Below are 25950 nucleotides of genomic sequence, written 5' to 3'. Positions count from 1 at the left end.
ACCTACCTATCAAATGGTGGGATATGGTCAAATAACTTGTGACCTAGACATGCAATGGTGTATTATGTTGTCTTCAAGCAGCTTTTCAGAAAGCTACGTGAAAATATGGGAAAATGCTTGTCAAGTGAAATAGAAAATGCAGGCTAAAAATAAATATATGGTTACTATACATTCAGAGGACTATAAATTATTCAGGAAACTATTAACTGGGTGGTTTGAACAGTGAGGTTGTAGATTTCTTTCTTCTTTTTTTTTTTTTTTTTTCCATTTTCTCCTTTTCTCCCCACCCCCGATTTTTACTGGTCTCTTAAAATGAAAACATATAATAACATTAAAGATGTAGAATTTGTCTTCAGGGGAATCTTTTGCATAGTCAACTGAGGGCAAATTAAAGGCTATAATACTTTATTCAACACAGAGGAAGCATCTAGCATCACAAAAGAATGAGCAAAGGGAAAGTGTTTTCCTAAGATGTGAAGACTGGAAATATAAGTAGACTATTAAAAGTCTTAGACATTTTTTGAATGGAAGGTGTACAAAGGATTGTTAAGCTCAGCAAGATATTTAAGGAAAGTACTTAGCTTCAAATTTGATTTTTCCTGAAATGCTTTCGAAATCTTTATCACAAAAGCTTCAGACTGAACGTGTCCAGATTTTTAGGTTTCTATTAAGATCTGCCTTGTGGACTTGAAGAACTTTTATTTGGAAAGATACATGGGACCCTTTCTGCCTGACTCCAAGGAATGGAACAAGGGGTCCCATCACCTTGGTAATGGAGACCTTTCTATTAGTTAGGAACAGTCTGTGGTAGTCAGGGTACCAATGAGAAACAGATGGCAAATTCAAACTGGGGTTGTTTGAAATGGGCTTATAAATGGCGCTAACTACAAAGGTATGGGAGAACCACGAAGGATAATGTGATAACCACGGCTAGTAAAAGAGCACGATGAGATGGCTATCAGCACCCACTAGTTCGAGAGGAGTGGTGACTTCAATCGGGGACTCGCTTGTCCTACATCACCCTTAGGACAGGACCCAAGGAGAGAAGTAGCCTGACTCCTCTCCTCTCACCCACCAATATCCTGCTGGATGTTGGCTAAACCTATTGGCTCAATCTAACTGGAAATGAGAATACGGTCCCTAGAGACCATCCTTATGGAGAAAAGCATGTCAAAAAAGGAATATCCAACCATATAAAAGAGTAAGTTTTTCATCATTGCTGTTGGTGAACAGAGGCTGAAGGATCATTTCTTTGGGAAATCCAAGCAGAGCATGGTGTTTGGACCAGATGGCTTAAATTTTTCCATTTAATTCTGAGATTTTGTAATTCTAAGGTACCTCCACTGAACTAGAAACATATAAATAACCAATGCAGCTGCAATTGTGTATTATGATCACCAGCCTCAAGTCAGGAAAATTGAGCTCTTTATTCCTTTTACAGTACAATAACAATTTTCAGCATTCACACTGATTATCTTTGGAAAATTTTTACAAAGCAATAAAACCAATGATATATTTACTTGAAGTGTGGGTGTTGATGATCAACAAACACAACCTGGGATGAATATGTAATTGGCCCTCTTTACATTTGTCACCCAAAGACCAGGGTGGATGAGAAGCACATTTTAATAAGAGCTGATGAATATTAAATGGCCACCATGCACTAGGCATTGAGCCATGTACTTTATATTAACTCATTTCATCCTGCCAAGTGTTGTTTGAACTATGCACTATGGTTAGTGTCTTCCAATCTGTGCCCAGAAACAGCCAAGGAAATGTACCACTAAGATTTCTTCTGTAAGAGCACAATTTGCTGATAGTCCCAGCTGCTGCCCCTTTGCTTTCATTACCATGTGTGCCAAAAGCACACTTCCCTTGGGCTACTCCCAGCCCAATGACAGGACACTCTACTGCATAGTGAGATGCAAGACTCCTCCAGAGAGTGACTATCTCAAGAACACCTATTAGAGTTACCATATGATCCAGCAATCCCACACCTGGGAGAACATCATCTGGAGATTATCTGGAGAAAATCATAATTCAAAAAGATACATGCACCCCAATGTTCATAGCTGCACTATTTACAATAGCCAGGACATGGAAGCAACCTAAATGTCCATCAACAGATGAATGGATAAAGAAGGTGTGGCACATATATACAATGGAATACTATTCAGCAATAAGAAAGAATGAAATAATGCCATTTGCAGCAACATGGATGGTCATGGAGATTATCATACTAAGTGAAGTAAGTCAGACCGAGAAAGACAAATATCGTAGGATACTGCTTATATGTAGAATCTAAAAAAAAAGGACACAAATGAACATATTTATAAAACAGAAACAGGCTCACAGACTTAGAAAACAAACTTACGGTTACCAAAGGGGAAAGGTTGGTGGGGGGAGGGATAAATTAGGGGTTAGGTATTAACATATACACACTATTATATCGATATATAAAATAGATAATCAACAAGGACCTAGTATATAGCACAGGGAACTCTGCTCAATATTTTCTAATAATTTAATGGGAAAAGAATCTGAAAAAGAATAGATATATGTATAGGTATAACTGAATCACTTTGCTGTACACTTGAAACTAACACACCATTGTAAATCAATTATACTCCAATATAAAATAAAAAGAAATTTTAAAAAGGTATATATGTGAGGTGGTGAATGTACGAATTAACTTAATGGGGGCACTGTCACAATGTCTATGAATGTCAAATCATCACATTGTATACTTTAGACATCTTACAGTTTTATATGTCAATTTTAACTCAATAAAGCTAAAAAAAGAACAAAAAAATACTTATTAGCCTGGCCTAACCTTTCTTGAAAGTGGGCTGCAGTAAAAGATCCTTCCTACTCAAATCTTCCTCCCTTTTCTTCTTTCACAGATATCAGATCCACATAGGGAGAAGGCTCTGCCTGCTTTCTGCTCCCTCCATGCTATGGACTGTGTTATATCCCCTTCCCCTGTTCCTAATCTCTCTCTCTCTCTCTCTCACTCTCTCTCCCATGTGAGGACACAGCCAGAAGGTGGCCATCTGAAAGCCAGGAAGCAAGCTCTCACTAGAAACCCAGTTGCCCAGCACCTTGATCTTAGACTTCCCAGCCTCCAGAACTGTGAGAAAATAAATTTCTGTTGTTTAAGTCACCCAGTCTATGGTATTTTGTTATGGCAGCCTGTGCTGATACTAATCCACTCCTCCAATAAATGTCTTACACCTACAATCCCATCTTGACATCTGGTTCTCAGTGGACCCAAACTAATGCATGCGGCATTGGGAGTTTCAAGTGTTTGCCTAAGTTCACAGACCTAGGCTGGGGCTCAAACCCAGGCAGTTGGACTCAACTATCTGTTTACTACTCTGCCTCTTGTGTTACTGACTAGCTTAACTTGCCTAGGAACACCTTTTTGGAACCCCTTCTATCCTCATTTAACCAAAGCGTCCCTGCTTTCTTTATCTATTTCACCTGACTTGAAGTCAGACATCTCTTGTATCTGATCCGAGACTTCTGCTCTTCAGGAAAACACCTCTGATACTTTCTTTCATTCCTCATGATGGAGCAGCGTTCAGATGCCTCTTCACTCTCATTCTCCTGAGACAACTTAGACAAATGTGAATGTAACCAGTTCTAACATTTCCCAGCTGTGAAACCTCAGACATACTGACTGCCCTGAGGCTTTGTTTAATTATATGAAAAAAAAAAACAAAAAAGAGAATCTCCATCCCCAACTCATGGGTTCCTTGGAGGATTCAGTGAACATTTAAGGGTCTAGGACACTAGCTGATCCACAAAGCCATTTATAAATAATACGGTTCTCCCCTATTTGGACCCACTTTTTGATTTACTTAAATTGATTGCTCTTGAATCTATTGCCCACAAGTGCATAAGATATTATCATTTACAATACTCCTCCCCTCATGAAATTGCCAATGAATATACTCAGGACACCCTACTCAGAAGCTCTGTCTAGATTTGACATTTTCCTTTATATTCCTGGGACTCAAGAGAATTCATTTTGATTTCCCAACTTGTTTATCTCATTCCCAGAATATCTTATGAACTTGATAATCAAGTTCATACAAGCACTTGAGTTACAGTCCCAGCTTATGGCAGAAGTTGCTTTTTCTAAGGGAAAAAAGTGAGTCATGGAGGTGATTTTTTCTCATTATGATCTGATCTTCAACAAAGTACTGTACTTTCAACTATTTCTAATCATTCTTTACTTGAATCCATCTTAAAAAGTTAAAAAAAAACAAACAATTTTTAGACCATTTTGAAAATCGAAAATGAGAAGCAGTGTGCTATCCTGGGGGCTGGAATGACCTTTAGAGTAACATAGGTGAGAATTTGGCTGTACTGATAATGAGCTGTGTTACCTTAGACAGTTTTCTTAACTTCTCCGTGCTTGTTTCCTGCCACTGGAGAAGGATAATAACGTTCCCTTTCTTGGGATTTCTTCTTGGGAGGATTAAATGAAATTATGAATGAAGTGCCTCCTTGCTGACAGGCAGAAGCACCTAAATAAATGGTTGTTGGTATTGTCCATGATATTTTCATTAATTTGGTACCCATTTCTTCTCTTTCCATATTGTTAAGTGTTCAAAGCTCTTCAGGGTTTTCAAGAACTTCTAACAAAGAATTTCCACTGTTTTAAATTCCAAGAAAGTCTAGGATGGCCTGTTAGAACTTGGAAGTTCCACTCGTGTTTTATATAATTAATAGACTGTTATAGGTTTTTGCTCCTTTGGTTGTTTATTTTAAATTAAAATAATTATTAATTATCTCCATCAAATATAGGTTTTGTTGAGAAATCAAATTTTAGGTCCCACACAGTACTCCTTTGGATATGTTCATTTCTTTGCTTATCTGGTCTTTAAAGGGCTCCTTTGGAATATACTAGAACACCTGGAAAGTCCCACTGAATGGTCCCTCAGGTATTACCTGCACTGTGAAATACAGACAGCAGGTACTCGTTCCTGTTCCTATAGGTTCTGGAAGAATTATACTATTCTCTGAAGAACAATGCATCTTACTGAATTATCTTCTTAAAAAGGATTTTGTTGAATATGTCATGATTTCTAAAAACCTTAAAAATGTTTTTGGTTCTCTAGCTTACTTCTTAATGTATCTCTCTGCATGACAAGCTCTGATGTTGACAAGCATAGGTATATGCACGTGATGTGCCATGATTCCTTCATCATACTAAGTGTATGGGAATTTTTGGCCCTTGAGTAGGTGACTGCATCACAGTGAGATGGACTTATGGCTGGGGTGCAAGGGCTCTGTGCTCTTATGATAATTGGTGGCTTTCATGAACCATACGATTGTGTTAATTGCTTTTCAATACTGTTCTATACTATAGTATGCCATTTTAGACCTTCTTCCCACATGTGTCTTCCAGTGAGAAATAAACTAAAAGGCAAATAAAATATTTATTTTCAGTTCCTGAGAAGAATCTGTAAGCCCTACCTTTGAGTCTATGACACTCCAGCTCCTGAATGGACCCCAGGGCATCCTTTAAGAACAAGACTTGTCCCTGTGTCTGAGCTATGTCTGCTCAGGACAGGAAATGTGTCTGCAGCCTCAGCCCCAGACCCCAGTGGGAGTCTAGCAGAGTGGAAGTGACCCTGGAATCCTGGCTCCATCACTTGTAAGCTCTTTGAACTTAGGCAAGTTACTTAACTTCTCTGTGCCTCAGTTTCCTCTTCTATAAAATGAGACTATAACACCCATTTCAGTGGTTTACTTTGAGGACTAACCAGAATATTACGTGTAAAGTGCCTGATACATAATAATCCCTCAGTAAATGTAAACTCTCATCGTTATTGTTTTCTCCTCTCCCTCCAGGTGGCCCCTGCTACTGTGTCGCAATCCATCTACTCTGCTTCAAGCCTGTCCCCATTCTTGTACAAAGAATGACTGACCCACTAGCTCAGAGTTCATGGGGTCATGCTAAGCCTCACCACTTTTAGTGACTTTGGAAATTTATTTCATCTGCAACTTACTTATCTCATCTGTAAAATGGGTATCATACCATCATTAGTGGTAGTGTAAAGATTACATGAGCTAATTCATGTTAAGTGTTTAATAAAATTCCCCAGCAGCATTGCTACTCAATAATTTATATCAAAATGTATGCAAAACTGAGTTATATAAATCTTTGAACCCACAGTGTGTTGGGTCTGCTCTCTTAAGAATCCCACCTTTGTGCTTAGCTGCTGATGTTGCTTCTTTCATTCCTATAATAGTCAGCTTGCACTGTGTTTTGTTTTTGTTTCTGTTTTTATGAAACAGCCCATGTTCTGAAAAGCAGACCCCTCAATTTGAGGGTAGAGGTACAGAGCAGGCATCACAACTCCCGTTCTTACTGCTTCCATAGAATGGCAAAATTCATACAGGGGCACTAAATACATTGCTACACTGAAAAGTGAAACTCTGCTAAATAAATATTCATAAAATACCATTTACAAAATGAATACCTGTGCTAAGTGAATATGCATAAAATAAAACCTAATTGAACAGGTACAGAATTTAACCAAATTATAAAATTCATTAACCAGTAAGTACACTCATCCATTAACAAATTAATCAGTTTTCCCTGCTTTAAAAATGAATTCATAATTGAATGGCTTATTATACTGATCTTTCCTCATTGAAGACTTTTAATACAGGAACAGTGAACACGGAGGCAAGGAAGGTATAGCTAGTGTGTTTTCCTTTTCTTTATAACTGTCCTAAAGTTGTACTGATTCTTCAGTGAAGACTCATGTAGGTTGCACGACAGGGAAAGGACACAGTATTTTTTGATTTGCTGTTTTTTGGTATGTTTTTGACATTTACTAAAAGTCAATGAGCATACCTCATTTAATTTAATTTAATGGGTTAGGAATCACTAACCCATTTTGGTTGGAGTTGGCTTGGACAGAGTTACAGGCCTCAAGCATCTCAGAGCAGGAACGTGACTAAGGGCTGTCTGATTCTGAAGCCTGGGTTTCCTTCACTTATACCCTGTCAAGCAGAGATAGTAACACTGGTAACTGCCCTAACTGATGGCAGGATGTCAGCCAAACTCTACAACAAATCCCTTCTGCAGGCATTAGCCTCTGTTCACTGACTCACTGCCCAAACCTGCCGCCTGTGATACTGTTCTTGGCACTTTTCCTGTCCTCCTCTCGTGAGCGAGCATACTGTACGTAGCCCTCAGCAAAGCACTAATATGAACGGGGCCTTTACCACACTGGAATCACTCTAAATTAAAGTTAAGGGAAACCCAGAGGCCATTTCCTTAAATCTAGCAGGAATCAATCAGGTTCATTGTCTTGAAGAGAAACAGTGCAAGCATTTAAGGAAAGTCACGGTGGCTTCGGGTCATAGAAAGTCAGAGCTCGGTGTCACGTGTTCACTCCCCTCATTTCCTCATAGATGAAGAAACTAAAGCCCTCTCTCTTATGATATTTATTGGCCAAGTTGTGTAGTTTGGAAAAAAGAATAGTTCAACAGCGTTTAAAGCTGAAATAATTATTATGGGTTGAAGTGTGACGCCAAAAGATACGTGTTAAAGTCCTAATGCCCAATACCTCTTAACGTGACCTTGTTTGGAGGCAGAGTCTTTACAGAGGTAATCAGACCATCAGTGTGGCCGCTAATACAATATGACGGTTATCCTAGTGAAAAGAAAGATTCTTGACACAGAGACAGACACATGTGGAAGGAAGACAATGTAAAGGGACAGAGGGAGAAGATGACTCTGTTAGTCTGCTTGGACTGCAGTAACAAAGTGCCACAGACTGGGCGGCTTGAAAAACAGACGTGTATTTTCTCATGATTCTGTTTGAGAAGTCTGAGATCAAAATGTCAGCAGGGTGGATTTCTTCTGAGGACTCTCTCCTTGACTTGTCGAAGGCTGTCTTCTTCCTGTGTCTTCACACGGTCTCCCTGTTTGTGTCTGTCTCTTACTCTCTTCTTTCAGTCATGTTATTGGATCAGGGCCCACCCACAGGACCTGATTTTAACTTAATCACCTCTTTATCTCCAAATACAGTCACATTCTGGAGTACTGGGGGTTTAAGTCTTCAACGTATAAATTTTGGGGGGATACAGTTGACACCCAAACAACATCCATTTACAAACCAGAGGGAGGCTTGTGGCAGATACTTCCCTTACAGCCAGGAGTCAACCCTGCCAATGCCTTGATCTTGGACTTCTAGCCTCCAGAACTATGAGAAAATGAAAGGAACTTGTGGTACTTTGACAGCAGCCACAGAAAACTAACACAACGTTTACCTGGAAGTGCCTAGCTGGAGTTTTCAGCCACCAGGTGCAAAGGTATAAAGATGCAACTGATTTCTAGAAAAATAAAATTGCCTATTTTGCACCCAAGTTTATTTCCTGAAAAAAGTTTTTCCTGTCCTGTGTTGTTTCATCCTAGTCTCTCTTCAGGTCATTCTCTTGGGTCTTTGTTGTTTTATTTTGTACTTGGTTCCTGATAACTCATCAAATAGGGAATATTTGTAAAAGATGACTACAGGGGTTACGTTTTACTTCCAAATACCATGGTGGACTGGAGGAGATGTCCTTTCTGGCATCTTGGAGACCTTGGAGCATGAGACCTTCCTGGGAACACTGTTTACACCACTGTAACTTAAGTTCTTTTGCCTTGTTCTCCAGGTGATCACGCCTAAGTAATACTGCAGGAGAGAACATGGTAATGTGAGTTCACACAATGCTTACCTTCTCGAATCTCAGGAAACTACATTTTCTAGAGTGAATCATTTTCTCGGAATTGGTAAAACTTGGTTCCTTTAAACTTTTACATTTAGAATGATCCTATCTTGATGGATTCATTCATAGCAATGAAGCACATTTTCCTGTGTTCTTAGATGGAAAAACTTTTTCCTGGAAAATTATTATCATGTTCATGATATTTGTACAATCATCATATGTACCCTTAAGTTGCATTGAAATGCGTAGTCCCCTGAGGATATGTTTATGTACGTAAGATTTTCCCTTTATTTACTCTGGGGTACTAATTTTTTTGGAATTCCTGTCTCTTCTTAGACACAACTTATCAGAAATGTTGGAATAAACATTTTAAATCAGAGGAGTTTTGTTAGATGCAAATGGTCTACAGTAACTGTAAACCATAAACACAGTACCTGGTACATGTTAGTTCATCTCTTTCCTAACTGGCTGGAAAATATATTGTCAAACTACTTAGAACTGTGAATAAAATAAAACTTAACAGGTGCTACATGCTGGTCTGAGTAGTAGTCCTTTGAAAGTTGTACATGAACTTTAGTTTCTGAAATTTTTTGGTGGTTTAAAGGTAGTGTGTGTGTGTGTATGTGTGTGTGCGTGTGCGTGCACATATGTATATTCTTTGTTCTAAGCCTGCTTGTAGGTGGGTGGTGAGTGCTGTGCTTTAAAATAGAATTGGGATTGAATCCTGCTGTATCAGTTTGCTAGGGCTTCCATAACAAAATACTGTGAACTAAGGGCTTAAACAATAGAAATGTATCGTCTCACCTTTCAGGAGGCCAGAAGTCCAAGATCAAGATATCAGCAGGGTTGCTTCCCTCTGTGAACTGTGAGAAAGAATCAGTTCCTTGCCCCACTCCTAGCTTCTGGGGTTTGCTGGCAATCTTTGGCATCCCATGACTTATAGAAGCATCACCCTGATCTCTGCCTTTTTGTTCACATGGCATTCTCCCTGTGTGCATACCTGTCTCCAAATTTCCTCTTTTTATAAGGATATTGGTCCTATTGGATTGGTGCCCACTTCATTGACCTCATTTTAACCTAATTACCTCTCTGAAGACCCTATCTCCAAACATAGTCACATTCTGAGGTGCTGGGAGTTAGGATTTCATCATATGGATTTTGGGGGAGAGAGACACAATTCAGCTTATAATATCTGACATTTCCAGTGACTATCTCTAGTGATGGCAAAGTTATTTGACCTTTCTTTAGTCTCAGTTGCCTCATCTGTGAGAGGAAGCTCATACTGCAAACCTCCCAGGAGGTACATGAGAATTTTTGAAGATATATGGAAAGGTACTTTGTGACTGCCCAAGTGCTACTCATGGGTATTAGGCCATGGAGATGTCACCATGCCTCATGCATGTGAGAGCCCTGGAGGGGTTGTCAGGGCACCTGGATTTCAAATCCTAATAAGGGAAGTGAAGAACTTTTGATAAGCCCCTACCATATGCCAGTATGACTCTAGTTGTTCTTATGGGGAACTCAGGTTTGCCCTGCTCTATCTAAAAGGGGCTGAGTGGGTTGGGCTGCAAGCATCAATTTGCTCACACTGGACTTGTTCCTTTTTTGGCTGAAGTCTGAGGCAGAGGAATAGGCATTGGGGGAGTCATAGCTATGGCCATAGTCACAGACTATGGGCCAAACTTAGAAGTCGAAGAATCTGGAGCAGAAGCTAAAGGGAACTCTTCTCTGGAAGCCTGTTGAGGAGTCGAAAGTTTGCACCAAACCAACTAGGCACCTGAGGGTTTTATAGGTTTGAGATGGCCTGGACTATGTCTCCATCTTGGATGTCAGTGGCTCAAAAAATTCCCAGAAATAATACTGCAACATAGGGGGCACTTTGAAGGGAACTGAGGTCATATGATTATGCTGGAAAGTTAGGTAAACAATGCTTACGGGATTCCATCTGTACGCCTAAGCTGAGGACACTGGGGAGGTTTCACATTTGTCATCTAATTTCAACCTTATAAAAACCCATGAGTTGTTATTATGTCCTATTTTAAGAATGAGGAGACTGAATATCTTCCATTGAGCTATTTGTCTGCCTAAGTGTTTCCCAAATAATTCCTGTATCACCTACACAGTCTGGGCCACATATACCTACCACTTGTATTTTATATTTTCTTTAAACTGATTTAATTTTACTTAGAGTTGTCTTGAGAAACAATATATATAATTAAGGGCTTACTGTGTTATATATAAACATACAAAATACACATTTAAATAAATATGTAATTAATATTAAAATATTTTTAACATCTTTATTGGAGCATAATTGCTTTACAATGGTGTGTTAGTTTCTGCTGTATAACAAAGTGTATCAGCTATACATATACAAATATCCCCATATCTCCTCCCTCTTGCATCTCCCTCCCACCCTCCCTATCTCACCCCTCTAGGTGGTCACAAAGCACCGAGCTGATCTCCCTGTACTATACGACTGCTCCCACTAGCTATCTATTTTACATTTGGTAGCGTACATATGTCCATGCCACTCTCTCACTTCGTCCCAGCTTCCCCTTCCCCCTCCCTGTGTCCTCAAGTCCATTCTCTATGTCTGCATCTTTATTCCTGCCCTGCCTCTAGAATCACTGACCAACAATTCCAATACTAGGTATATGCCCACCCCCCAAAAAGAATGAAAACATATATTCACATAGAAACTTGTATATGAATGTTCAGAGCATCATTATTCATAATAGCCCCCAAATGGAAACAACTCAGATATCGATCAATGATAAATGAATAAATAATATGTGGTATATGCATAAAAGGAAATGTTATGAGGCCAAAAAAGAAGTATTGATACATGTTACAACTTGGGTGGACCTCAAAACATTATGCTAAATAAAGGAAGCCAGACACAGTAGGTCACATATTGTATGATTCCTTTTATATGAATTTTCCAGAATTGGCAAATCCATGGAGATAGAAAATGGATACGCATTTACCAGAGGATGTGAGGAATGAGGACTGATTACTTGCTAGGTACAGGATGTTTTAATGGGATGATGAAAAGCTTTGAAACTAGAGAGAGGTGGTGGTTGTGCAACATTATTAATATACCAAAAACAACTGATTTATTTACTTTAATATGGTTAACTGTATTTATGTGAATTTCAGCTTCAACTAAAAAAATCATCATCTGTGTGCTATAAAATTGCCATGTCTAGGTGTAGGGCGACCACAATGCAAACCTTTTATTTTTGGCTCCAAATCTCTGCCCCACTCTGCCTGATGTTGCCACAAGCTGATTGAAATGGAAGCCCAGCTTTTACTTCAGCCGAATGTTTGCAGACATTCACTTCAGCAATTGCAGGAGATGGCAGGGGCAATAGGAGAAGAAGGAAGGAGAATTGGTTCCAGACTAGGGAACCCAGCTCCAGCTAGAGCCACACATCACACTCATGGTCAGCACGCGGGTTTCCCTCGCCATGGTTGTCGCCTTCGATGACGGCTCCTCCCTGTTTCAGGTGCCGATCCGGCCCATTAAAGATGAGAAGGAAAGTGTGAGGCCGTTGGTTTTGGGTGAACCTGTCTTACCTGGCTGCTCAGGCAGCCAGACTGCTGGAATCACGCGGGACACACACCCAAGAGCCTTTTCATTTCAAAGGATGCTGGCTGCTGGGGATGGGGCACAGGGGCGTGATCAGAGGGAAGATGCTCTGAACAGCCGCCCGCCCCCGGCCCCCGAGGGTGCGGGAGGATAGAAAGAGAACTCCTGGGTGTGGAGGCTGGGCTCTACTAGCAATCACCTGCCCCCAGCAGAGGTTTCAATCTTCTCCTTCGCTTTGGCATTTACGCAGGTTCATTTCCTCTCATTTTAAATAAAAGATCCCATAATCTCATGCCCCCACCTATTAACACTGCTTTTTTTTTTTTTTTTTTTTTGCGGTACGTGGGCCTCTCACTGTTGTGGCCTCTCCCGTTGCGGAGCACAGGCTCCGGACGCGCAGGCTCAGCGACCATGGCTCACGGGCCCAGCCGCTCCGCTGCATGTGGGATCCTCCCGGATCCGGGCACGAGCCCGCGTCCCCTGCATCGGCAGGCAGACTCTCAACCACTGCGCCACCAGGGAAGCCCAATACTGCTTTTTAGTGAAACTTTTCCAAAGGGTTTCCCTGGACCGCCTGCCCCTATGTCTCGCGTCTCTCTCATTTGCTCAATCCAAAGGTATACCTGGGTTCTATCCCCAGCCCTCCCCTTCGCGGTTCCTGCATGCTGACACCTATTTTACAGGAGGTTCCCGCAGTCTTCGACCTTACCCGCCACACCCTCCAGTTTAGAATGCTCCATTTCTTAGCATGCGTGATACCTGTCTCCCCGGGCTTGTCTCCTCCTCCACCCCCTCCATTGGACCCTAAGCAGAATGAGGTGGGGAAGATGTCTGCTTCCTTCAGTATCCACACACCTGGCAATGCCTGAATCACAGTGAAACCCCTTGGGGGAAAGGAACTAATGAATACCTCGATTCTTCCAGGTGGAAGACCTGGATTTCATTCTCTGAGATGGGATAAACTTTTAAACAGAAGCAGTGGACTGTGTCACACTTTACTTTCCCCTGGATAGCATCCAAGCTCTGAAAATTGTAGTTGGAAATCTTCAAACGCTCTGTGAAAAGCTGATCCTGCTTCTGTGAATCTCTTGAGTAATAGGGAAGTAGATTTCTTCAGTTCTGGAAGCACCATGGCTAACAGCCATGCTTGGGCATCAGACTAACCTGGGTTTTAATTTCAGCTCTACCAAGCAGTAGATGGAAACCTGGATTAAGCCCTAGTTCCCACAGATGTTATTGGTGAAAGTAATATCCGCCTAGTAAATACTGACATAATACCCACCTGCTATTATGAAGCTAAATTAAATGAGATTATATACAGTCAATTTTGCTGTAATGTGACGTATGAGTCCCTAAAAATCATTACACTATGCACAGTCATGCAATAAAAATGACAGGGCTCAAGGGAAGCATGGAGTTATTGGCACAGCACTCAAAAACTTCATCACTGATACATTTAAAGAAGAACCAGATAGGAACTTAATAAAAGTGGTGGCACAGCTTTACACATAGTCAGTAGATAAGAAATAAAATACTTCAATAAATATGGCCCTTGACTTTGAAAAAGACCTGAAGTTTGTATACTGTGAGTGATGGAGAAGTGAGGAAGGAGAGGCATAAAATTGGGTGGAAAGTCATAACACAGGATGTGGATAGGAGAGTGTGGCTTAGGGCACACGCGAGCGACTGGGTAGTTGGTGGATGTCTGAGGTACGTTTTGTGTTCGTTTTTTAAATTTTCATATGTCTCTGTTCACATGGATGCAGTTTTCTTTGTTTATCTAATGCTTCTTGTGGACAAAATTCTGCTAAGCAAACACAAAATTTGTGTTATGCTCAAATTGTTCCCTGATATATCAATTATGCTGGAAAACATTTGTGTTATAAAAATAAGTCTTGTTTCAGAACTGGCTGTAAGGAAGGTGCTATAGTGTCCCTGGCCTGCAGTAAACATCCAAATAAATGGTTGGTATTTTTCCTTTATTTTTCTCTTCCCTAAAATCTGATCTTGTTTAGGGCAGGCACTATGTTTTGTCCACCTTTTTGCTCCCTGTGACAGACACTCCTTAGCCAATCAGTAAGTATCCCCAATGGTAAGAGCAGGACAGGGCTCAGCCTCTGGGGAAGAGGCTGCTGCATTTGACAAGACCTAAATCACAAGGGAAAATATAACAACTCTGATACCTGGTGACCTGCAGGTTGGAGTAAGCCCAGAACCTGCTGGCCAAATGCTGGACCCTGAGTATTGACCTAGCCCAGAGTTGGGCCTGCAGGTGGAGGGGCAAGTGAAGGGTTCCAGAGAAAAGAAATGGCCATACTGTGGTTTCCCAGGGGCAAATGACAAATTTCGGAGATGTGACACCATCACAGATCTGGTAGGTGACAGACTGAAGTCTTGATCTTGGGCAGAACTGGCTCCAAGCCCATGCTTTTACCTGCATGTCACTACTTACCAATGCCTATGACAAAATCAGTCAAATCTACAAGGTGCTACCGCAGTACTGTGAACTTTCTACCTGACGTCTTATTTAATCCTCAAAATCACCATGTAATACAAGATTAATTTTCTTATTTTACAGATGAAAAGAAAATGAGCTCAGCGAAGGAAAGTGACTTGCCCAAGGGCACACAGGAATATGTGGACAGCTGGCTCCTCATTTAGAGCAGGGCAAGGAGAGTTCCGGCTGCCTGTCCTGCAGGGCCGGGGGGAGGATGGATGAGAGAGTGGATAATAAACGTCAGGGCTGCTGTCGGCTCTCAGCGGAGGGCACCAACTGTATCAGTGAACAGGATCACTCTGCTCTTCCCCGACAGAAGCATAAGTATGGCCCTTCTCTGCAATGAGCAATTTCCTTAGCTCTGCTGACACAATGGGAAATATCCTCAGCGAGAAAATTAAATATTGGTGTCACAGGACTATTAGAGAAGCAAACAGCATCCCACACTTCCTCCTCCCTCCCTCCTTTTGCATCTCCACCTTTTCTCAGGCTGGCATGAAGCCCTGAAGAGGGTCCCAGGTCCCAGCTATGAAAGTGAAGATTTTTGAGATGTCTGGGACTCGGCTTTGTAAGGTGAGTCATTCGTTCATCGATTTGACACATTTCTATTTGAAACAGCATGAGGTCTTACCGAGAGCTTCTGATTCACATTTTAGAGCTCAAGTCTGGACTCTGCCTCTGAGACGCTGTGAACTTGGGGGAGGTTACCTAATCTTTCTGAGCTCCAGGTTCCTCTGGACCTGTTTCTTTCTCTATAAAGTGAAGGTTCTCACCATCAGTATAATCATCCTCATGAAAATACCTCCTTCATTGGGTTTCGGAAAATGAATTGTGTCAGCCTCCCAAGTCTAATGCACAGAGTGTGTGAACACCCAGGAATGTGATTTTGTTTTCATTCCTAGGAGGTCCTGGAGCTTGTGCTCAGCGATGTGAGAAACATAGACAGCGTCAGGGATAACCCTGCCCTCATGGAGTCCACAGTCTGCCAGGCACAAGGACCCACATGCCTGACTCCCCAGCCCGTACTTCAGAGCATCATCACATTTTGGACTGTGAAACACCTTTTTAAAAGTCTGCTTTGCAACCACCACGGGAAAGTGCTTATCAATTAAATATCCAAGTATTGAAAAAAATACAAGACTGTCATGTATTAATAAAAATGTAAAATGCGTCAGGATTTTATTTCACAAACCATCATTAATATGCATTTGAAAAAATATTAGAACTTATAAAGGGCAAGGCATTTTATCTGGGGTAGAGACAAAGCATAGTACATATATGGTTCAAGAGCTCTTGAAATCACTTTATGCCTCCCATCCCCATGGCCTACACGTTGAGAATTACACAAAAACAAAAAACAAGAAAAAACAAAACAGTCCCTGGAGGGACTCTTGCCTTCTTTGCCTCTTGAAGAAAGGTTAGAATAACCAATACATTTTGTGATGATGAGGTGAAACCCATAAAAGGAATGATGTCTCCAAAGCTCTACAGGGATACCCAGGGCCTCAATGACACACACAGAGGGATAGCAGGTAATTTAGAAATAGAGGGTGGAGCTGCTCCTCAAATGTAACATTACAAGTTAATCCCATGGATGGGAAAGAGAGAACTGTAGAAACTAATGCACTTTGGTAAGTTTACCAAAAATTAACCGAAGTTAATCTCTAAAGTCAGTGTGGCATGCTCTGCTCTGTTGAGGAAGGAGAGATGAAATGGTGGCAACATATTTTACACTAGCTTTGTTAATTTTTGCTTCTGCTTTTGCTCAAAATATACACATCTGGCAAAGCCTAACATCTAAAGGTCTGTTGAAGTAGAAAGCTGAGCTTTTGGGATGAGAGTATAAAATTCATCTGGAGATAAATTTTTAGTTTTCACTCTTGACTGATGCTCAGATACTTATGTGAGGACGGAAGGAAGTATCTGATGTGGTTTTGGATGGAATGGATTCGACATTCCAGGTGAGGGCTCATGCCATATAGGAAAAGAGCACTTGCAAATACTAGACACTGTGTTGAAGCCGTCGCTGTCACACCCACTCCAACCTATGATTTCTCATGTGGGCATAAGAATAGCCTCCTAATTGGTCTCAGTACCTTCATCTCCCTCTCCATGCCCCACCCCACTGCCATCATGCACCATCTATGCAAAAGCCAGAGAGAGTTTTTAAACTTTCTTTTCGGATCACAACACTCCTCTGCTGACCTGGCTGCAAAGCCCTCCCTAATCTGGGTCCTGTCTTCCTCTCTGACCTCAACATGACCTCCATCTCCCTTGCTCCCTGGTTTTCCTTCTGTGCCTCAAACACCCCGACCTTGGGCATCCTTCTCACCATTTGGATTTTAGCTTCAGTCACTTCCTGTGAAAGGCCTGTGCACACCCCTGCCTCTAACATACTTTTGCTCACATAGACCATTTTCTGTCACATTTCTTTATTGTAGTGTCTTCCTAGCAGTTGCCTTTATCTGAACTTACCCTGTTTATCTAGTTGCTAACTTGTATATTGTCTGTGGACACCCTACTATAAAGTAAGCTCTGTGAGAACTGAAACCTTGTCTGTCTTGTTTATACCAACCCCCCAGTGCCTGGAACGAAAAAGGTAGGCAATAATCACCTGTTGAATGAATGACTGAATGATTTGGAATGGTTTGGGAAAACTTAGGAACCTTTATAAAAGAAGAGAAGCTAGAATACTGGTGGAAACATGAACACCTAACTACATCAATAAAAATGTGTTCAGTTCCTACGACTAAGTCATTTAATCTTTGTGATCTCACTTGATTTCTCACAACTGCTAACGGAAGTAGGCAAATCATATACAATATCATTATGCATGTTTCAGAGCAGATCAAATCCTAAGGTTATCAACCTAAGCCAACAAAGTGAGGTTGAGAGGAAGGGGTTGAGGGAGGGAAATGGAGTCATTCTCTGCATTGGGGTATGTCCCAAGAACTCACAACTTCTTCCACATCCATTGCAATGTTCAGCCTTTGCACCAGCTCTGAGAGGTGGTCAGATGAGCACGGCACAGAGGCAGAAACACAGAGGGATGGTGTGGGGTGACATTTCTGCTCCTCCCATACTGGGGTCATGACTTTGGGAACATAATTGAATCACTTTGTGCCTTAGTTTCCTCTTCTGTAAATGAAGAGGAACGTAATCTCATAGAGTGAAGGTAAGGATTAAGTAAATCAACCCAGGTAAGGTAGTGAGCGTGGTGTCTGGCACATAGAAAATAAACAGCTCAAATGTATTACATCATCTTTCAGAGAGTGTTGAGACTCCTTTAAGGTCCTATATTGAACAAGTGGAGGAAACAGGATTCAAACTCAGATCTGAAAGCCGCTAAAGCTGAGTGTTGCCCCTGAGCCATGTGACTGCTCTCCTCCTGGGGTCTCAGTTACTGATGGTCAATTCCACATAATTTATACACTTGGACCATTCCTTGCCATTTTAGTGTGTGCATATTTATTTTCCTCAGTGGGGTTATAGGCACCTGGAAAGCAAAGATTGTCTGTCTGGAAAGCAGGGCTTACCATTTGGTAAATCCCAACACATCTTGTTAGTGTATAGACTTTCACTTAAACTGCATCTAAAACCATCCACCCTCCTTATTGTCCCGATGATTCCCAAGGTGAGTTTGCCTCTAAGCCGGCATCCTTGGAATCCCCATGTCATACATTACTGGTATTAGTCGTTCAGGTTTTTCGTCTCAATATTAAAAGCACTCGGTAAGTCAGTATAGGTCTACGATGTGGCCTCTGCCACTAGCTAGAATTGCTATTGTTTGATTGCCTAGAACAGCAGCTTGGATAGCAACACAATTCATCCACTGCCCGGAGGGAGTTTATAGTAACAAACTTGAGCACAAAATAGTGCAGCAAACATTGAAATGCACTTAGGATGCAGAGATGGCCCCGCCCTCGAGAAAATGCAGTCCACTGAGGAAATGATATGTATGAAATAATCACAAGACAGTGTGGAAAGTCCCATGACAAAGAGGAGAGGAGGGAGAGCCCAAGGTTGGAAAATCTCAGAGGAAGAATTTGGCCAGGCTAGGGAAGAGGGAACAGGCCAGGTATGGGCTCAGGGGTGACTTTCAGAAGAAGGTAATATCTGAATTGAGTCTTATAGAATTAATGGAATTATATCATCTAATAAAGATGGAAAGATTATTCTGTGAGGTAGTTTGAACAAAAGCATGGAGGTCTGATGCATAAGGAAGGGGGTTGGATGGGACATAGTAAATTTTGAGTAGCTGGAGCATTAACTCAAGACATCCAGTGTCAGAATGTGTCTCTGGGTACTTCCCAGGCTGTACCAGGGAGCTGGGACATTTTCCTGCAGATACAGGAGGATTCAGGAAAAAACAGTGAGACAAGTCAGGGAGAGCAGCATTTATTCATACTCTACCAGGTACCAAGCACTGTGTTAAGTGCTTACAATGATTATGCCATGTTCGTAACAGCCATATGGGACATTGCAGGCAGAAAAATGGTCCCTAAAGATGTGTGTGTCCCAATCTCCCAATGTTATCCTACATGGCAAAAGGGACGTTGCAGATGTGATTTAGTTAAAGATCTTAAGACGGGAATATATTCTGGATTATCCAGGTGGGTCCACTATAATCCCAAAGGTCCTTAAGAGGCAGGAAGCTCAGAGATAAAGAGGGAGAAGTCATGATGAAAGCAGAGGTTGGAGTGAAGCGTGGCCATGAGCCAAGGGATGTGGGCAGCCTCTGGAACCTGGGAAAGGAAGCTAAATGGATTCTCTCCTAGAGCATCCAGAGAGAGCCACCTCCGCTAAACCATTTTAGACCTCTGATCTCCAGAACTGTAAGATAAAAAAAAATTATATTGTTTTAAGCCACTAAGTTAGTGGTAATTTGTTACAGACACCATAGGAAGCTTATTCATGGAGTCAGGTATAAAAAAGCAAAATCATCTTCATTTTAGTAATGAGGAAACCAAGTCTCAGAGAGGTTAATTTGTCAAAGGGTCACAATGCTGAGAAAAGGCAGAACTAGTTAAACTGTGCAAATTCTCGCTCCAGCATTGCTTATTCTGCGTGAACCAATTTTTTGCTTGAGTTGAGGGTAATTTCTTGTCAATTTCTTTCACTCCCCATTCTTGGCAACACCCTTTACACAGTATTCATGCCCACCAACATGTGTTTCTTTACCAAACAAATGACAGTAAAGAGATCTTTTACTCCTGCCAAAAACCTAAAGGAAAGGGGGAAAAGCACAGGTTATGAGCATCTCAGTGAGATTAGAGAATCTGAGTTTAAAAATTAGATTGGGTGATAAAAAGCACATTCTTCATAAATATTTAACCTCCATCAGCATGACAGTAATTAGAGAGCTGAGTGGAGTACACTGCTTGCAGTGGGCTGTCCTGATTTCTGAAAGGAAAATCCTCTTTTTGCAGCTGTATAATTCTTCTTCGAGAAATAAATGATTGAAATCCAAGAAAATGAAATACTGCTTTGGCCACCAACGTTTTATTTGAAATGCCCCCAAAATGATGCTTTTTAAATTGTTGAACTCTTAGCAAATCTGCCTTCCATTTTCAAGCTATAATGGACCTGAAAGCTGTACATAGTCAGTGCAAACAGTTATCCCACTTCATTCTTCTGCATTCATTCGCTATTCCTCTTGTGGTGGATTGATCATTAATGGTCCTGATTTGTTCAAGCCCCCCTGAATGCACACCCCTTGGTAATGCCCTTCAATACTGACTCTGACTCCAGTCTTGGACATATGCCCTGCTTTGGTCAAAAAGTAGTAACAAACAAGACTTGAAAAGTGCTTGGACATTAGGGCTTGTCCTCTTCCCTTTCTTAGAATCCTGAATGTGGCAAGCTTGGACAAGCCTATTAGATGATAAAAAGCATGTAGTCCAATTGTCTTATCAACCTAGATGGCAGCAAGCCAACTGGCACACATGAAATGTGGCCAATTTACACTATCCAGACCCAGAAAACGAGAAGCTGCCTGCTGACCATTGATATATGAGTGAGACCAGCCCAGCGTAGCTGAATCATCTGGTTGAACCCAACACAAACTGCCAATCTGCAGAATCAGGAATGGAAAAAAATATATATTGCTTTAAGTCACTAACTTTAGATCAACTTGTTATGCAGGAAAGCAAAACTAACTTACTTCACATCAGTATTCAAGCATGCTCTTGGGTCTTCACTATTAATTTAACACAATAAAATAATACAAGCAAAAAGAAACAAACCCACAGGTCATCCTTGCAAGGCAGCTGCTTCAAGTAAAAAGTCTATACCATTGAAGGGGAACAGCTTTGCTTGGGGGTCACTAGTTGTCTCTAATTTACTACTTAGACATTAGCTCTGCCCTAGCATCACTTGTATAGCTTCACTTGTACATTTCTTGGAATTATTGCATACTCATGTTATTCTTTAGTTTCAGGTAACTCTTTATTCACTTCAGTCTGATTTCCAGTCCTAACACTTCACTGAAACTGTTCTTATTGAGGATTGGTTAGGACTCTATAATTTAGTGACAAGAAACATAAACCCAAATTGAATAACTCACAAACTAAAAAGGAAAGTTATAATTATGGTATAGAGTATCTCACAGAACCCAAGAATGGGGTTCACCAACACCTCAGCCACCACTGGAACCAAGTCTTTCTCTCTTTGGGTCTCACCTTTGGACCTCTCCACATGTTTCCTTTTTTATTCTCTCTTGTTGCAAGCTAACTGTCTCTGTTCCTGAATCTGTAAAACAGAAAAAAAGGTAGTAGCCAAAATCCTCTGGGTTGCATCACTCAAGTTCAAGAGAGTAGCTAGGCCTAACTGTCATCTCTTAGATGGATTTCATCTTCCCTGAGTATCTTTTTATTAACCCTACTTGAGGGAGACACCAATTTATGAAATGACTCATTGTGTCTAGGGTTTGGGGTCATACTGTGTAATCACACAGAATCTCTTATGACAACCATGCAGTTATAAATGAGGGAGGGAGGGACAAATCTCAGAAAAGGATAAGTTCCCAGAAATGTGGTAGAACTAGGCAGACAAAGCAATTTTTGTTCACTAGAGCTTACCTCTTGGTTTCCAATCATGTATTCTATCAATACACACATTTTTAAAACTTTCCTACCCTAAATGAGCAAAAATCTTCACACTGTGGGTCTTAATATCAGCTCTCAGAGTTGTAGCTTTATTCTTGTTTTTTGTACAATTATGTGATTCATGTCTATTTTCCCCACTAGCTTATATCTTCATTAAAGCAGAGTCCAGTTTGTTGTTTAGCTCAGGATCTGGCTCTAATGGTAGGAACCTAATAAATGTTTGGGAATGACCCAAGGAACACCAAGTCATTTTTAGGTTTGGCATCGAGAAATAACGTCATGGGATACTATGTTCTGATCCACATTACCTGTATTGTCAGGTGAGCAAAATAAGACGTCAAGATATTAGATAATTCACCCAGGTTCATGCAGCTAGTCTATGATAGACCCTGGACTTTGATCCTTACATTTTTGCTTCAGAATTGAAACTTTTAACCATTCTGTTCTGTGGATTCTCAAACATACTAATATACAATAGTGGAGGAAAAGCAGGATAATGACAATAAACTTTACCAGGAAAAAACAAGGAGGAAAGATGACGGAGCATATGCTGATCATTGATTCAGACCACAAATCACATTTGGTTGGACAAATATAGTAAGGTCATTGAGAGGATGAATGGAGCTCACAGAGATAAATTTTCTGAATCACCTCTTTGATCAGGGAGTGAGATTCATGGTCAGCCATATGGCTGCATCTAATTCTGTCAGTTGGGAGGATTTCTCTTGCATATAAACTTTTACTGGAAGTCTTTATCATCTACTGTAGAATGTTGTCCCTGCTTTGAGTCACACTTGAACTGAGTACTTAGGGAAGAAGACTTCACCACCACAGAAAGAAGACTTTAACACATTAATCCCACGGGATAAGGGAGAAGCATAAGCAGGAGTCCTTTGGAGACGCATGCTGGTTCAGATTGTCAAGTCATCTGACTCCTCCCACATATCCCTAATCCACATTTCCATTATCATACACAGTTACCTGGGCTCTCAGATCTCTAGGAACATTAATAAATGTATGTTCCTGTCCTGACACTCAATTCCTTGTCTTAAGGTAAAACAGCTTGAATTGGAGAGTATTTCTCTTATAGTATCTCACAATAACTGCACACACACAGTATAATGACCTGATAAAGTGCTTTTAAGCTTTAGTCTCAATGCACACATCCAAGACCAAAAATCAACAGATAATAGTTTATCTAGTTAGTTCACTAGAACACAAGAATGGCAAGATTCCTAGTCCAGAGTGAATATGTTGTCATTGTTTCCAATACCCATTTCTCTTCTAGTCCTGAGCATCTGCTACTTATAATTCTGCTTGTGGTGAACGTATGATGTAGTGGTTAAAAAATATGAAATGTGGATATAGAGTATATGTGTTAAGTCCTAGCTCTGCTACTCACTGGCTGCATGACTTTATACAAGTTCCTTGACCTTTACATGTCTCGCTTTCCCTGTTATGATGAGTTAATAATAGGGTTATTGTGAAGATTTAAGCATATTAAATAGTGTGTGACCATTTCATGATATTCCTTAACTATCACAGTATAAATTTATTTGTTAAAATATTATCTTTATTAATAACAAAGTCATACTTGAAATAACGGAGGCAAAAATGACATGAGGTTTGTGGAAACTAAGGCTAGAATGAAGCTAGAAATTCGGGAGAGCTGGGCATATAAACTCATACACCACCATACATTCTTGGTGCGGACAAGTTTTCCCTTCTCTATAGTCTGGATGCAGCAAAAATGGCCACAGTCAATACTTTCTTGGTTTACTTCTCTTCAATTCAAAATATCAGTCAAGTTTAGCTTAAATATTAATTTAATTCCCAATTGCCAGCTAAGTATTCTTATTGGCATGTTTTGGGCCAAGTGTTCTTCCTCGACTCCAACAACTGTGGCTTGGAGATGGGATGAAGTTATACTAGCGGGCATCTGCCAGAGTAACCATATAGGTTGAGTAGGGAGGAAAGGAGATGTTTCACAAAGGGGAAAAGGTGAAGAGAACAGTTGTCAGTAAAGAGGAGTACTGTGTGAGGAAAAGGATAATCGTTCTCTACCACAGACTCTGATAACAAGGTTGTGGCAGAAATCTGAGAAACATTTTTAATGTTCCTTGTGCTTGATTTCTCAATAGTTGACTTAATTAACCAAGTTCCCTCAAAATGGTTTCTTTCCTTGGAGAATGTGGCATACTTATTTTTTTACTCTTTCATTGCCCTTTCTATGCCTGTGTTCTATGCATCCTCCTCCACCATTCCACAGTTGACTATTGGTACTTTTTTAAGATTTTTTTTCTGAGTATTTTTTACTTTGTATATTTTCTTCTAGGTAATCTCATCCACTACCAGTTTCAAAAGCCATGTGCTGATGACTCCAGATTTATATCTAGAGTTCCGGACTGTCCACTCAACCTCTACATAGGAGTTTCTCACAAGGATCTCAAACTAAACATGTCCAAAGCAGAACTCAAAAGCTTCCCTTTTGAACTAGCTTCTGATCCATTATTCTACCATTTGGTATTTTATGCATACTTTCTCCAGAAACAGGCATAACGGAGCATAACTGACAGCATTAGGGCTTCTATTTTATTGAAAGCCCCATTTATAGTAATTCTAGAAAGATGAAAGGGAATTCCTTGAACACACAGTAATAATTTAGTGGAAAAGATCCTATCAAATGTCAAAGAGGTAGTTAATTTAAGGTTATGAATTTGGATTTATTTCTGCAAAGCTGAGTTGTTCCCTGATAGCTTAAGTAAATATAGGCGATATAGAGCTTAGCTGTTTATATATTGTCCATAAGCTTTCATGAAAATTCTTACATAAATAAAGATTGCTCTGTGATATTCAGGGGTGCTGAGGGACATAAAGCAAATAGCTAATAAAATAAGAGAACTGGGATTTGAAGCACCATCCATTAAATTCCAAGGGAGATGTGTCAGAAACAAAGCAAAATACAGCAGTGAGGGAGTTTCAGAGACAGAAATTCACAGAAACGCTTAACCCGTACTTGAAAAAGTTCTCCAGCCCATGCACCTAGGGTAGGGTGTGGTCCTTAGTAGAAGCTAAGTGCTTGTGTATTGACCAAATAGAGAGCCACTGCATCCTAGAAGTCCCTGAAATTCATCATGGAAGCATAGTTACCAAAGAGGCTGGAAAAAGAGGATCCTGCAAGTAGCTTCCAGTTGGGCATTTGAGATGGAGGGAAAGCTGAAGTAACACTCTGAGATACAGCTCTTCCTGTGATGAAATTCTCTCTCTCTCTCATTTTTTTTTTTTTTTTTTTTTTGGCCACATGGCTTGTGGGATCTTAGTTCCCTGAGCAGGGATTGGACCCAGGCCCTCGGCAGTGAAAGCAGGGAGTCCTAACCACTGAACAGCCAGGGAATTTCCTATGATGGAATTTTTAATTTATAGAAAACATTAAGGAAAACATCTTTGCGTAGGAAACCCCAACATTTTCTAAAAGCATATACTTTTATTGAGAAAAAATAGATATGTGATTATTGGGGCACAAGATGAATTCTATAGTTGGAAGGTAGCCTAGAAATAATCTAGTTCAACCACATCATTTTCCATTTATGGAAATAGGCAAGACAAGTGAGGCATGAGAGGAGTCTGTATAGAGAGAATTTTTGTGCCTCCTCTGACTCCAAAATTTACCATGTGAACCTCTCCTCTTCTATCAGCTTGTTAGAGCAAGTTATATATACTTGTTACATCTCCTCAAATGTGTAGCAAAGAAATCCATTCCAAAAATAATCACATGTGACTTACTTTTTCTTATTTCCCCATAATACAAAATAAACAGTGAAAGCATATTCATTAAATACAACCTAGAAAATACAAGAAGACAGAATGGTACTGAGGATAATGATAGTGTGATGATAATGATATTATTAATAATAATAGTAAAATCATTCCTAGTCCTATCCCCCAAAGATAGTCATTACTATTATTATTTGGATATGTAAAGACATAGATTCAAAGACATAGGTTAAGAGTGT

The 25950-nt window shown here is 40.5% G+C and overlaps 1 long non-coding RNA gene across 1 annotated transcript in view; it reads left to right on the top strand.

Annotated features, from left to right (window-relative positions):
* LOC116754669 overlaps positions 1 to 15946 on the top strand; it is a 30101-nt gene extending 14155 nt beyond the window's left edge. Inside the window, exons 2-3 of the long non-coding RNA XR_004350115.1 lie at positions 14913 to 15404; positions 15734 to 15946. This is a non-coding gene — a long non-coding RNA (uncharacterized LOC116754669). The remainder of the gene's footprint in view (positions 1 to 14912; positions 15405 to 15733) is intronic.
* The last annotated feature ends 10004 nt before the right edge of the window (positions 15947 to 25950 follow it).

This window comes from Phocoena sinus, chromosome 5, assembly GCF_008692025.1.
Source record: "Phocoena sinus isolate mPhoSin1 chromosome 5, mPhoSin1.pri, whole genome shotgun sequence".
In the NCBI taxonomy this organism is placed as follows: Eukaryota; Metazoa; Chordata; class Mammalia; order Artiodactyla; family Phocoenidae; genus Phocoena; species Phocoena sinus.
The sequence above is the reverse complement of the archived record's forward strand: the minus strand, read 5'-3'. Positions and strand labels throughout refer to the sequence as shown.